This window comes from Triticum urartu, chromosome 2A (genome assembly GCF_056163025.1).
Source record: "Triticum urartu cultivar PI428250 chromosome 2A, HENAU_Tu73, whole genome shotgun sequence".
Taxonomy (NCBI): domain Eukaryota; kingdom Viridiplantae; phylum Streptophyta; class Magnoliopsida; order Poales; family Poaceae; genus Triticum; species Triticum urartu.
This window is the reverse complement of record NC_141874.1, coordinates 543,183,217-543,196,092: the sequence shown is the minus strand read 5'-3', so window position 1 is coordinate 543,196,092 and position 12,876 is coordinate 543,183,217. Positions and strand designations below refer to the sequence as shown.

The following is a 12,876-nucleotide window of genomic DNA, read 5'->3' as shown; positions in this document are numbered from 1 at the left end:
CTAAGCACAATTGTCCACTTACCCAACTCGGAGGGTTGTACATAGTAAATCTGCCCTACGGGTTGACGCGGAGGAATTCCTCCTCTTCTCCCTTGTACAAAGTGGATAAGATCTTTACTAGAGCGGCAGCTGAGGCTGGCCCCTTACGACCGTAACGGGTGGCGTCATCCTCCCCGTTAAAATCCCACATGGGGTGGCCTCTATATTGAAGTGGCTGCACCCCCCGCATAATGCATGCGGCCATGACTCCGATCATGGTTAGTCCGGAATGAGCCAATAGTCTTATCCGACCCATCAGGTGAAGGATGTCCCTATCGCCTTCTCTCTGAGAACTCCGTGGACGCCAGCTTAGGCGTTTCTTTAAGGGAGCACTGTTTAATTTAGGGAGACCGACCCGGATAGGATCCGGCAGCGGGACATCATCTATATAAAACCATTCCGAAGGCCAGTCCTCGGACGCCTTCTTTGGGGTTCCGGATAGATATCCGGTCCCGGCGATACGCCACACTTCGGCTCCGCCCACTTGATATATAGACCCCTCTTGAGAGCGGGGCACCAAGCAGAATAACCTCTTCCACAGCGCGAAATGAGCCTCAACACCCAAGAATAGCTCGCAAAGGGCGACGAAGCCCGCGATATGTAGAGGCGGGCGTGAGATCGTGCAATTGGAGGCTGTAGAACTCTAGAAGCCCATGAAGAAATGGATGAATTGGAAATCCAAGTCCTCTTATTAGATAAGGGACAAGGCACACCCGCTCTCCTTTGGAGGGATTGGGGGTGCTCTCTGCTTGCTCTCCACCATTATAGGTGGCGAGTCCGGCTCGGACCGGGACCATATAGGCTTGAGGGAGGAATCCCTTGACCTGAAGCGACACAAGCTCGCTGTGCAGGATGGAGCACCTCTCCCAGTCTCCAGGTTTAGAACTGGAAGGGCTAGGGGAGGAGCTGCGATGGCTGGCCATGTTGGAATGGACCTTTGCTGGAGGCGCTCTGATGATTACACGCGGGGAGAAGAAGGCGGCTCGTTTATGCGGCTAGGGGTGTGAATGTGAAAACACCCCGACTTTTCGCATTCGTTTGACACGTGGAAGATGGCCATTATTGGGCGTGGAAGCCAAGGTGCGCTACATTACGAAAATCAGACATTATTCAGCAGGTACACGGAATTTGGAGAAGAACCCGCCTTGCAATGCCGAAGACAATCTGCGCACCGAACTCGTCGTCATTGAAGCCTGGTTCGGGGGCTACTGAGGGAGTCCTGGATTAGGGGGTGTCCGGGTAGCCGGACTATACCTTCAGCCAGACTCCAGGACTATGAAGATACAAGATTGAAGACTTCGTCCCGTGTCCGGATGGGACTTTCCTTGGCGTGGAAGGCAAGCTTAGCGATGCGGATGTTCAAGATCTCCTACCATTGTAACCGACTTTGTGTAACCCTAACCCTCTCCGGTGTCTATATAAACCGGAGGGTTTTAGTCCGTAGGACAACCTCATACACAACAATCATACCATAGGCTAGCTTCTAGGGTTTAGCCTCCTTGATCTCGTGGTAGATCTACTCTTGTACTACCCATATCATCAATATTAATCAAGCAGGACGTAGGGTTTTACCTCCATCAAGAGGGCCCGAACCTGGGTAAAACATCGTGTTCCTTGCCTCCTGTTACCATCCGGCCTAGACGCACAGTTCGGGACCCCCTACCCGAGATCCGCCGGTTTTGACACTGACACCCCCCGCAACGCTCACTGTTCATCCAGAGGCAGCATCTATCGGCTTCAGTTAGCAGCAGTAGCGAAGGAATTGCTCGATCGGGTTCAGTTAATAGCCATCGATCGATCGCTCGGGTTCAGTAACGCGTAGCCTGCAGTGCAATCGCTCGGGTTTAGTTGGAGCCCAACGCCTTGCTCGGGTTTAGTTAGAGCCAACGCCTCGCACACACGCGCGTATGTGTACGAGAGAAACGCGCATCGCTCGGCCCCCGACCTCCCACCGTAACCGGGAACTCCCCAAAATTTTCCTCCCCCTCGCTTCTACCATGGTTTTTTCTGTCATGGATGGCCCAAAGAATGTCATGCAGCTGCGTCTCCGGCCCGCCCAGGACGAAAAGCCCATTTTCTGTCATGATTTTTTTGTCATATAAGTAGGAGCCCACCACATCTATGATGATACCGGGTTTTGTCAAAATTATCGTCATAGAAGTGTCATATGTATGACAGAAAAAAATTCGTTCGGCCCAAAATGTCACGGATGTGCATTTTTTTGTAGTGATCCTAGTTTTTTCGAGGACCTCCTTCATGATGATTTGGGCAAGTTCACACTGGATGTGATAAAAATCAGCTCGGAGTCGATGATCCGGGATATCTCCTAGGTTCTTTGCCCATTTCGGAATATGAGCATCGCCAGATGTAGGTGACATGCGAAGGTTATGCTGATCCCGTCTGTACTGCAGCATCTGGTGTAAGACATAGAATCCATCACTAAGAGTACCGCTCGGTTGCTGGATGCAGCTGAAGTTGGTCTTATGGCCGAAGGCGGGCCTGCGGTTCCTTGTCTTCTTGGTCTTGATCTCTCCACCCCGTGCGCCGTAGATAAAGATAGCGCCATTGAGAACAAACTTGATGTGGGTGTAATCCTTTTTATTCATGTTCTTCGATGAGTCCAAGTAAAGAGCGTGGGAGAATCGGGGGTAAAGGATGACGAGGACGGCACGCCCATGGCTGCGCAAAATAAGTACACCTCAAATTAGCCTCCACCATGCAAATGAATGATTAAAATCGAAGGAAGGATATCTGCGCGGATGACTTACATGGGATGATAAGGCATGAGAATCGACTCCTTGTCCTTATACAATTCGGTAGACACATACAATTCCCATTACAACTCTAGTGTCACCGAACCTTAAGTGTGTAGACCGTACGGGTTCGGGAACCATGCAGTCATGACCGAGAGACCTCTCCGGCCAATAACCAATAGCGGGATCTGGATACCCATATTGACTCCCACATGTTCCACAATGATCTCATCGGACGAACCATGATGTCGGGGATTTAATCAATCCCATATACAATTCCCTTCGTCCATCGGTATATTACTTGCCCGAGATTTGATCGTCGGTATCCCCATACCTTGTTCAATCTCGTTACTGGCAAGTCTCTTTACTCGTTCCGTGACACATGATCCCGTGCTAACTCCTTAGTCACATTGTGCTCATTATGATGATGCATTACCGAGTGGCCTAGAGATACCTCTCCGTCATACGGAGTGATAAATCCCAGTCTCGATTCGTGCCAACCCAACAGACACTTTCAGAGATACCTGTAGTGCACCTTTATAGTCACCCAGATATGTTGTGACGTTTGATACACCCAAAGCATTCCTATGGTATCCGGGAGTTGCACAATCTCATGGTCTAAGGAAATGATACTTGACATTAGAAAAGCTCTAGCAAACAAACTACATGATCTTGTGCTATGCTTAGGATTGGGTCTTGTCCATCACATCATTCTCCTAATGATGTGATCCCGTTATCAACGACATCCAATGTCCATGGTCAGAAACCACAACCATCTATTGATCAACGAGCTAGTCAACTAGAGGCTTACTGATAACCCACAAGTATAGGGGACCGCAACAGTTTTCGAGGGTAGAGTATTCAACCCAAATTTATTGATTCGACACAAGGGGAGCCAAAGAATATTCTCAAGTATTAGCATCTGAGTTGTCAATTCAACCACACCTGGAAACTTAATATCTGCAGCAAAGTATTTAGTAGCAAAGTAATATGATAGTAGTGGTAACGGTAGCAAAAGTAATATTTTTGGTTTATAGTGATTGTAACAGTAGCAACGAAAAAGTAAATAAACGAAGAAAAATATATGAAAAGCTCGTAGGCAATGGATCGGTGATGGATAATTATGTCGGATGTGATCAATCATGCAACAGTTATAACATAGGGTGACACAGAACTAGCTCCAGTTCATCAATGTAATGCAGGCATGTATTCCGAATATAGTCATACGTGCTTATGGAAAAGAACTTGCATGACATATTTTGTCCTACCCTCCCGTGGCAATGGGGTCCTATTGGAAACTAAGGGATATTAAGGCATACTTTTAATAGAGTACCGGACCAAAGCATTAACACATAGTGAATACATGAACTCCTCAAACTACGGTCATCACCGGTAAGTATCCCGATTATTGTCACTTCAGGGTTAACGGATCATAACACATAATAGGTGACTACAGACTTGCAAGATAGGATCAAGAACTCACATATATTCATGAAAACATGATAGGTTCAGATCTGAAATCATGGCACTCGGGCCCTAATGACAAGCATTAAGCATAGCAAAGTCATAGCAACATCAATCTCAGAACATAGTGGATACTAGGGATCAAACCCTAACAAAACTAACTTGATTACATGATAAATCTCATCCAACCCATCACCGTCGAGCAAGCCTACGATGGAATTACTCACGCACAGCGGTGAGCATCATGAAATTGGTGATGGAGGAAGGTTGATGATGACGATGGCGACAGATTCCCCTCTCCGGAGCCCCGAACGGACTCCAGATCAGCCCTCCCGAGAGAGTTTAGGGCTTGGCGGCGGCTCCGTGTCGTAAAACGTGATGAATTCTTCTCCCTTATTTTTTTCTCCCCGAACACGAATATATGGAGTCAGGATGGACGTGGTGGATCATCAGGGGGCCCACGAGGCAGGGGGGCCTGCCTAGGGGGGTAGGCGCGCCCCCACCCTGTTGGACAGGGTGTGCCCCCCTGGCGTTGATTCTTTCGCCAATATTTTTTATATATTCCTAAAATAATCTCCGTTGATTTTCAGGTCATTCCGAGAACTTTTATTTCTGCACAAAAATAACACCATGCCAATTCTGCTGAAAACAACTTCAGTCCGGGTTAGTTCTATTCAAATCATGCAAGTTAGAGTCTAAAACAAGGGCAAAAGTGTTTGGAAAAGTAGATACGATGGAGACGTATCAACTCCCCCAAGCTTAAACCTTTGCTTGTCCTCAAGCATTTAGTTCATAAACTGAAAGCAATAAAGAAAAACTTTTACAAACTCTATTTGCTCTTGTTCTTGCAAATATGTAAAGCCAGCATTCAAGTTTTCAGCAAAGATTATGAACTAACCATATTCACAATAACATTTAGGTCTCATGTTTACTCATATCAATGACATAATCAACTAGCGAGCAATAATAATAAATCTCGGATGACAACACTTTCTCAAAACAATCATAATATGATATAACAAGATGGTATCTCACTAGCCCTTTCTGAGACCGCAAAACATAAATGCAGAGCACCTTTAAAGATCAAGGGCTGACTGGAAATTGTAATTCATGGTAAAAGAGATCCAGTCAAGTCATACTCAATGTAAAATAACAATAATACATGCAAATGACAGCGGTGCTCTCCAACTGGTGCTTTTTAATAAGAGGATGACGACTCAACATAAAAGTAAATAGATAGGCCCTTCGCAGAGGGAAGCAGGGATTTGTAGAGGTGCCAGAGCTTGGTTTTAAAACAGACATGAATAATATTCTGAGCGGTATACTTTCATTGTCAACATAACAACCGAGAGATCTCGATATCTTCCATGCTACACACATTATAGGTGGTTCCCAAGCAAAATGGTAAAGTTTATACTCCCCCACCACCAACAAGCATCAATCCATGGCTTGCCCGAAACAACGGGTGCATCCAACTAACAACAATCCTGGGGGAGTTTGTTTGCAATTATTTTGATTTGATTTGAGCATGGGACTGGGCATCCCGGTGACCAGCCATTTTCTCGTGAGTGAGGAGCGGAGTCCTCTCCTCTTGAGAATAACCGGCCTAGCATGGAAGATATAGACAACCCTAGTTGATACATGAGCTATTCGAGCATACAAAACAGAATGTTTATTTGAAGGTTTAGAGTTTGGCACATACAAATTTACTTGGAACGGCAGGTAGATACCGCATAAAAGAAGGTTTGGTGGACTCATATGGAATAACTTTTGGGGTTTATGGGGTTGGATGCACAAGCAGTATTCCCGCTTAGTACAAGTGAAGGCTAGAAAGAGACTGGGAAGCGACCAGCTAGAGAACGACGACAGTCATGAACATGCATTAAAATTAATCGACAATGAATGGAAGCATGAGTAGGATATAATTCACCGTGAACATAAATATCGTGGAGGCTATTTTGATTTTGTTTCAACTACATGCGTGAACATCTGCCAAGTCAAGCCACTCGAATCGTTCAAAGGAGGATACCACCCTATCATACCACATCACAACCATTTTAATAGCATTTTGACACGCAAGGTAAACCATTATAAATTCCTAGCTAATTAAGCATGGCATAAGCAACTATAATCTCTAATTGTCATTGCAAACATGTCTTATTCATAATAGGTTGAATCAAGAACGATGAACTAATCATCTTTACAAAAACAAGAAAGGTCGAGTTCATACCAGCTTTTCTTATCTCAATCAGTTCATCATATATCGTCACTATTGCCTTTCACTTGCACAACCGAATAGTGTGGATAATAATAATAGTGCACGTGCATTGGACTAAGCTGGAATGTGAAAGAATTCAACTCAGGAGAGAAGAAAAAGTAATATGGGATCTCTGTTAGATCAACAATAATGCATATGAGAGACACTCAACATTTTCATCATGGTCTTCTTCTCTCAACCCCCAAGGAAAAGAAAGGAAATAAAAGTATTTACACAGGAAAGCTCCCAACAAGCAAAAGAAGAACGAGAAATCTTTTTGGGTTTTCTTTTTAATTACTACTACTAGAGGCATGGAAAGTAAACTAACTAAAAGCTACAAGTAATTGTTTGGTTTTTCTTAAGGTTTTTCAAACACACAAGAAGAAAGCTCAAAAAGAAAATAAACTAGCATGGATGATACAATGAAAAAGTATGAGCACCGACAACTGGCATGAGTGTGTGAACATGAATGTAATGTCGGTGAGAAATACGTACTCCCCCAAGCTTAGACTTTTGGCCAAATTTGGTTTATGCCCATAGATCAAAGCTGCTCTCTCTGGTGTACTGAGGAGGATCCTCAGGCTGCCACTGGTTGGCGATCTCCTCTGGATTCCACTGATAAACAGACTGACGGTGAGGATCACGTGGTGGCTCCGGCTCAGGCTCTGGAGCTGACGTCAGGCTCCGGTAGGCATGAATGGCCTCCGGAGGAACAAGGTACATGCCTGAAAATATGTTGAACAAGGAGGGCGCAGGCAAGGTAATAATCTCACAATAATTTTTGTTAAATATCAATTTATATTTGAGTATCTTCTTCTTATCCTTAATAATAAACTCATGTGCTATCATACTCTTATAATCTAGAACAATAGGAGGCAACAACTTTTCCTCTTTCTCATAATGCCTGATAGGTATGTTAAAGTGTGCAGCAAGGCGCGAGGCAAAGATGCCTCCGAGGACGGGGCCCTTTGTGCGGTTCAGATTTAACCGTTTAGCAACAATAGCGCCTAAACTGAAAGTAGTATCATGAAACAAAGCATGGCACAAAATAAAAATATCAGGAGCACTAAGGTTTCCACAGTTCCCGCGACCAATTAAGCATCTACTAGCAAATATTACAAAGTAACGTAGAGCAGGAAAATGTATGCTAGTGATTCTCGCATCGGAAACTTTCCTTGTTTCCCCTACAGCAATCATATCAATAAATCCCTCCACATCATTACGATGTGGTTCCTCTATGCTACCCTCAAAGGGTATCTTACAACCCCGACAGAAATCAAATAGTGACATCTCCTTAAACTCATCATATAAATAAAAATCCAACGAAGGTGGCGATCTTCTAGCATGGAAATGAAAGTTTTGCACAAAAATATTGGTGAGTAAGAGATATTGTTCACGCTGTTATGGAGGAAGGCGGTGAGGCCTGCATTCTCAGCCAAATAATAAAAATATTCATAAATCCCGGCATCTCTCAAGAACTCATCACAAGGCCATTCGCACGGACGAACGTCCACGGTACGAGGAAGATTATACTTGGGCTTCTTGTTCTCTTCACTTTGTTTATCCTTCGAGCTTTGGCTCGATGAGCCCCTCAATAATCTCTTCATCATTTTCTGAAAATTCTGAAAATTTTAGTAACTCAAAAATAAAAGTGCACCGAACTCAACAAGATTGATAGCAACTACTCCTACAAGTGCCTAGAGGCCATATCACACATTAGAACTACTTTTGACCACATAAATTCGACATGCAGGCTCAAGAACAGGGTCACCTAAGCAGCAAAAATTTGCAATAAATAAACCACTAGAACAAAAACTAATTTGACCATTGGAGGAGTCACATACCGAAGAACTATCCCCCAAAGCAGTTTTGTGAATGGAGCTTTGAGCAAGGACATCGAAAATGGCAGCCAGATGAGCAAGAACTCGGGTTTGAGCTGGTGGATGATTTTTTCTGGAGTAAGACAAAGTGTTTGGGTCCAAGGATAAGTGGAGGGGACCCATATGGGATCCACGAGGCAGGGGCGCACCCTCCACCGTCGTGGGCACGTGGCTGCTCCCCTTGCTGTGTTCTCAATGCCTAAAATCCTCAAATATTCTAGAAAAAATCATATTTCATTTTCAGGGCATTTGGAGAACTTTTATTTTCGGGATATTTTTTATTGCATGGATAATTCAGAAAACAGACTGAAAATACTAATTTTGCTTTATTTAATATAAATAACAGAAAGTAAAAAGAGGATACAGAAAGTTGTGTTTTCTAAATTGATCCATCTCATGCTCATCAAAAGGAATCCATTAACAAGGTTCATCAAGTCTTGTTAACAAACTCTTTCCGAATAACATGAAACGGGAGAATTTTCGAATAACACTATGATACCTCAACGGGGATATGCATGTCCCCAACAATAATAATATCATATTTCTTTTTGACAGTAGGAAGAGGAAATTGAAAACCTCCAATAGTAATTGTTGAAATTTTTCCAATAGAATTGATAGTGTGGACTTGAGGTTGTTTCCTCGGAAAGTGTACCGTATGCTCATTACCATTAACATGAAAAGTGACATTGCCTTTGTTGCAATCAATAACAGGCCTTGCAGTATTCAAAAAGGGTCTACCAAGGATAATCGACATATTATCGTCCTCGAGAATATCAAGAATAAAAAAGTCCGTTAAAATAGTAACGTTTGCAACCACAAACACGCACATCCTCACAAATACCGACAGGCATAGCAGTTGATTTATCAACCATTTGCAAAGATATTTCAGTAGGTGTCAACTTATTCAAATCAAGTCTATGATATAAAGAGAGAGGCATAACACTAACACCGGCTCCAAGATCACATAAAGCATTTTTAACATAGTTTCTTTTAATAGAGCATGGTATAGTTGGTACTCCAGGATCTCCTAGTTTCTTTGGTATTCCACCCTTAAAAGTATAATTAGCAAGCATGGTGGAAATTTCAACTTCTGGTATCTTTCTTTTATTAGTAACAATATCCTTCATGTACTTAGCATAAGGATTCATTTTAAGCATATCAGTCAAACGCATACACAAAAAGATAGGTCTAATCATTTCAGCAAAGCGGTCAAAATCCTCATCATCCTTTTTCTTGGATGGTTTAGGAGGAAAAGGCATGGGTTTCTGAACCCATGGTTCTCTTTCTTTACTGTGCTTCCTAGCAACAAAGTCTCTCTTACCATAACGTTGATTCTTTGATTGTGGGTTATCAAGATCAACAGCGGGTTCAATCTCAACATCATTATCATTGCTAGGTTGAGCATCAACATGAACATCATCATTAACATTATCACTAGGTTCATGGTCATTACCAGATTGTGTTTCAGCATCAGAAATATAAACATCATTGGGATTCTCAGGTGTGTTAACAACAGGTTCACAAGAAGCATGCAAAGTCCTATCATTTTTCTTTTTCTTCTTTTTAGAAGGACTAGGTGCATCTACATTAGTTCTCTGAGAATCCTGCTCAATTCTCTTAGGGTGGCCCTCAGGATACAAAGGTTCTTGAGTCATCTTACCCTCTCTAGTCATAACTCTAACAGCATTATCATTTTTCTTATTATTTAATTCATTGAGAAAATCATTCTGAGCCTTAAGTACTTGTTCTACTTGAGTGGTCACCATAGAAGCATGTTTACTAATAAGTTTAAGCTCACCTTTAACACTAGCCATATAATCACTCAAGTGTTCAAGCATATCAGCATTGCGTTTCAATTGTCTACCAGCATAAGCATTGAAGTTTTCTTGTTTAACAATAAAATTATCAAACTCATCTAAGCATTGGCTAGCAGACTTCTAACGAGGAATATCACCTTCATCACATCTATAGAGAGAATTTACCTTTACTACCTGTGTCGGGTTATCAAGACCATGTATTTCTTCTATAGGTGGTAAATTCTTAACATCTTCAGCTTTAAAACCTTTTTCTTTCATATATTTCTTTGCCTCTTGCATATCTTCAGGACTGAGAAATAGAATACCCCTTTTCTTCGAAGTTGGCTTAGGAGTTGGTTCAGGAAGTGTCCAATTATTTTCATTAGTCAACATATTATTCAATAGCAATTCAGCTTGATCAACGGTTCTTTCCCTAAAAACACAACCAACACAACTATCCAGGTAGTCTCTGGAAGCATCGGTTAGTCCATTATAAAAGATATCAAGTATTTCATTTTTCTTGAGAGGATGATCAGGCAAAGTATTAAGTAATCGGAGAAGCCTCCCCCAAGCTTGTGGGAGACTCTCTTCTTCAATTTGCACAAAATTATATATTTCCCTTAAGGCAGCTTGTTTCTTATGAGCAGGGAAATATTTAGCAGAGAAGTAATAAATCATATCATGGGGACTACGCACACAACCAGGATCAAGAGAATTAAACCATGTTTTAGTATCACCCTTTAGTGAGAACGGAAACAACTGAAGGATAAAGTAAGAGCGAGTTTTCTCGTCATTAGTGAACAGGGTGGCTATATCATTTAATTTAGTAAGATGTGCCACAACAGTTTCAGATTCATAGCCATAAAAAGGATCAGATTCAACAAAAGTAATTAACTCGGGATCGATAGATAAATCATAATCTTTATCAGTAATAAAGATAGGTGAAGTAGCAAAAGCAGGGTCATATGTCATTCTAGCATTCAAAGACTTTTCTTTAAGCTTAGCTAATAATTTCATAAGATCAGATATGTCATTGCAAGCCAAGAAGTCTCTAGCAGTTTCTTCATCCATAACATAACCCTCAGGCACAATAGGCAATTCATATCTAGGGGGAGAATCTTCATCATCACTTTCATCAATATTACGAGTTTCAATAATTTCATTCTCTCTAACCCTAGCAAGTTGTTCATCAAGAAATTCACCTAGTGGCACGGTATTATCAAGCATAGAAGTAGTTTCATCATAAGTATCATGCAAAGCAGAAGTGGCATCATATATAACATGCGACATATCAGAATGAATAGCAGGAGTAGGTGTCGCAAGTTTACTCAAATCAGAAGGTGAATCAAGTGCAGAGCTAGATGGCAGTTCCTTACCTCCCCTCGTAGTTGAGGGAAAAATCTTGGTTCTTTGATCTTTCAAGTTCTTCATAGTGATAAGCAGATATAAATCCCAAGTGACTCAAAGAATAGAGCTATGCTCCTAGGCAACGGTGCCAGAAAATAGTCTTGATAACCCACAAGTATAGGGGATCGCAACAGTTTTCGAGGGTAGAGTATTCAACCCAAATTTATTGATTCGACACAAGGGGAGCCAAAGACTATTCTCAAGTATTAGCAGCTGAGTTGTCAATTCAACCACACCTGGAAACTTAATATCTGTAGCAAAGTATTTAGTAGCAAAGTAATATGATAGTAGTGGTAACGGTAGCAAAAGTAATATTTTTGGTTTTATAGTGATTGTAACAGTAGCAATGGAAAAGTAAATAAGCGAAGAACAATATATGAAAAGCTCGTAGGCAATGGATCGGTGATGGATAATTATGTCGGATGCGATCAATCATGCAACAGTTATAACATAGGGTGACACAAAACTAGCTCCAGTTCATCAATGTAATGTAGGCATGTATTCCGAATATAGTCATACGTGCTTATGGAAAAGAACTTGCATGGCATCTTTCGTCCTACCCTCCTGTGGCAGCGGGGTCCAATTGGAAACTAAGGGATATTAAGGCCTCCTTTTAATAGAGTACCGGACCAAAGCATTAACACATAGAGAATACATGAACTCCTCAAACTACGGTCATCACTGGTAAGTATCCCGATTATTGTCACTTCAGGGTTAACGGATCATAACACATAATAGGTGACTTTAGACTTGCAAGATAGGATCAAGAACTCACATATATTCATGAAAACATAATAGGTTCAGATCTGAAATCATGGCACTCGGGCCCTAGTGACAAGCATTAAGCATAGCAAAGTCATAGCAACATCAATCTCAGAACATAGTGGATACTAGGGATCAAACCCCAACAAAACTAACTCGATTACATGATAAATCTCATCCAGCCCATCACCGTCCAGCAAGCCTACGATGGAATTACTCACGCACGGCGGTGAGCATCATGAAATTGGTGATGGAGGACGATTGACGATGACGATGGCGATGGATTCCCCTCTTCGGAGCCCCGAACGGACTCCAGATCAGCCCTCCTGAGAGAGTTTAGGGCTTGGCGGCGGCTCCGTATCGTAAAACGCGATGAATCCTTCTCCCTGATTTTTTTTCTCCCCAAACACGAATATATGGAGTCAGGATGGACATCGGTGGATCATCAGGGGGCCCACGAGGCAGGGGGCGCGCCCCCACCCTTGTGGACAGGGTGTGGGCCCCATGATGAAATTATC

The 12,876-nt window shown here is 42.4% G+C and overlaps 1 pseudogene; it reads right to left on the bottom strand.

The window, feature by feature from the left end:
• Positions 1–5,033: 5,033 nt before the first annotated feature.
• LOC147985812 (uncharacterized) lies at positions 5,034–11,620 on the bottom strand (annotated as a pseudogene).
• Between the last annotated feature and the right edge of the window lie 1,256 nt (positions 11,621–12,876).